We start from the raw sequence: 2377 nt of genomic DNA on the forward strand, positions 1-2377 counted from the left end.
TTGATTTTCACTGCACCAAATAGCCTCTATGTCTGGTCACTATTCAAAGAGTGGATGTCGAGGTGGTCCCCTCCTACAAGTACTTGGGGGTCCACATTAATGACAGGTTGAACTGGTTTCAGAATATAGAGGAACTATATACGAAAGGGAGACATTTCTTAGGAGGCTGTGTTCCTTTAATGTGAGATGTGACATCCTTCACATCTTCTAGAACTCTATGATAGCCAGTGTGATTTTCTATGTTGTGGTGCGCAGGGCTGATAACATCACTTGCCAGAGAGGCCCTCAGAATCAACAAGCTTATTAAATGGGCAAGCTCAGTTATAGGATGCACTCTGGACACCCTGAAGGTCGTAGCCAAACAAAGAATTTAAACAAAACCAAGTGCCATTGTGAGCAATTCTTCTCATCTCTCTGACACACTGCTTTCAGGCAACAAATCACTCGACAGAAGTGTGTCAACAAATGCTACTGGGGCTTCTTTATACCAACAGCAATATGCCTGTTTAATGCTTCGCTGATTAGCAGTTATCACCAAACTCTGTTTATGCACAGGACTTTAAAAGAGCATCATTCTGCTATTTCAAATACCTACACATTTCCCAATCACCTTTTAGACCTTCATTTCTGTCACACATGTACATCTGGGGACCACCTTCCTGGTTCTGATGATGTAAGCAATACTACTCCAGGACAAGAGAGGGCAATGATCTCTAACTCTATCTTCTCCTTTCTTCCCCACAGCCAAGAACAAATGCTCACGAGGGACAACTGATCCTGCCACCTACTCCAGACACTCTGCTCCTTCCAGTACTCAGAGTATAAGAACAGCTTGTTCCCAGAAGGCAGTGTCAGGTGCTAACATGACAAACAAGGAGGACATATCTCCTATGATATTCTCACAGAGTTAATCTTGTCCAGCGATCTTTTTTTGTTTGAGTCGTAATTGACTGTCTTTACAGTTATTCGATTAAATGGGGATACCAGTGTGGTACCAACTGGTTTGTTTTTTTTTTTTGTTGGTGTCTTTGTCTTGTCTACTTATCCAACCTCTTACATCTCGTAGATGGGAAAGGCTACGCTGTAATTGTATGAGTGATGTTTGTAATTTTTGCCATCCATGAATTTAGTTCCTTATCGGCCCAGGCATATTTACGTTGAGTCACGTGGGTTTAATCGTGTTGTAGTGGATGTGCACTGAGGGCTTTGAAACTCATTTGATCGATCTGCAGAGCTCTGCGCTTTAGACAGCAAAGTTTAGTGAGCTGCACACATTACTTCAGACTACCAGGAAGGATGCAAGTACAATTTTCTGATGCCAGGAATCGCCTTAAAAGAAAAATGTAACTCTCTGAGCATAAATGTTACCTTGAAAGTGCCATCCACCTTTAAATCATTTTTTGCTCTCAATCCATACTTTTATTTTCCTCTCTTCATATTCCTTCAAAATAATCTGGAATTTAAATTTATAAGCGTAGAAAGATGCCTTTTTATTGTCCAAAAGAGAAAGATGGTGTTAACATGGGTTTTCGCAGAACTATGCAAAGTCTGGTTGATCCATCCATTGTCTTCAGCAGGTAACAGGTAAGCAAACAATACAAGAATACACACCCTTCTTTTATGGGGAAAAATGTGTTTCCCACAATTTTCTTGAGAATATAAAAGTGGAAAACTTCCTGCCAAGCATGTGGAATGCTTCATGTCTTTGAAAATCCATTCCCTATACTTACATTTGGATTTTTTCTCTCATGAACAGTGGGAGAGGTCCACCAGGACAGCACTCAGAGTGGAATGGTGAGGGAATCCATATTAGCAGATATCTGTTGGTCATTCCACCATGAAACACCTTCAGAGGATTATAATAAGACAAAACTACCAAGTGACTACTTTTTGTAAGTAATAATTATATTTAAAACAATTAGATGTGTAATTTATAATTTGTTTAAAATCTAAATAATTTTTAAAAATGATTAGATTATAAGGTTATAATAACTATAAGAACCCATTTCAGACTGGAAAGTGTTTATCATGCACGTAACTGGGTCAAGGAGAGGCAGAGTGGTAATAACTATTAGGTTAGTTCTGTAAAATAGTGTTTTTCTTATTTTATACCTTCATCTCTCAAAAACTGAATGTGTTTTAATTATTGTACATTGTCATTTTAAGGTTTCAACTGAAGTTGACATTTGGTGTGTTGTTAATGTGGATTTGCTACATGACACCAAAAAGCTTGTCAATCTCTGGGTGTGAGTTATATCATCTGTTAAACCCAATAGAGACTCCACGATTCAAGAATTCAATGAATCAGGATGTTTTTATTCACAATAGAAAAGCAAATATGGCAATGTATAAAAACAACCCAGTACTTCCCCTTTAG

The sequence above is a fragment of the Polypterus senegalus genome, chromosome 4, assembly GCF_016835505.1.
Source record: "Polypterus senegalus isolate Bchr_013 chromosome 4, ASM1683550v1, whole genome shotgun sequence".
Lineage (NCBI taxonomy): Eukaryota > Metazoa > Chordata > Cladistia > Polypteriformes > Polypteridae > Polypterus > Polypterus senegalus.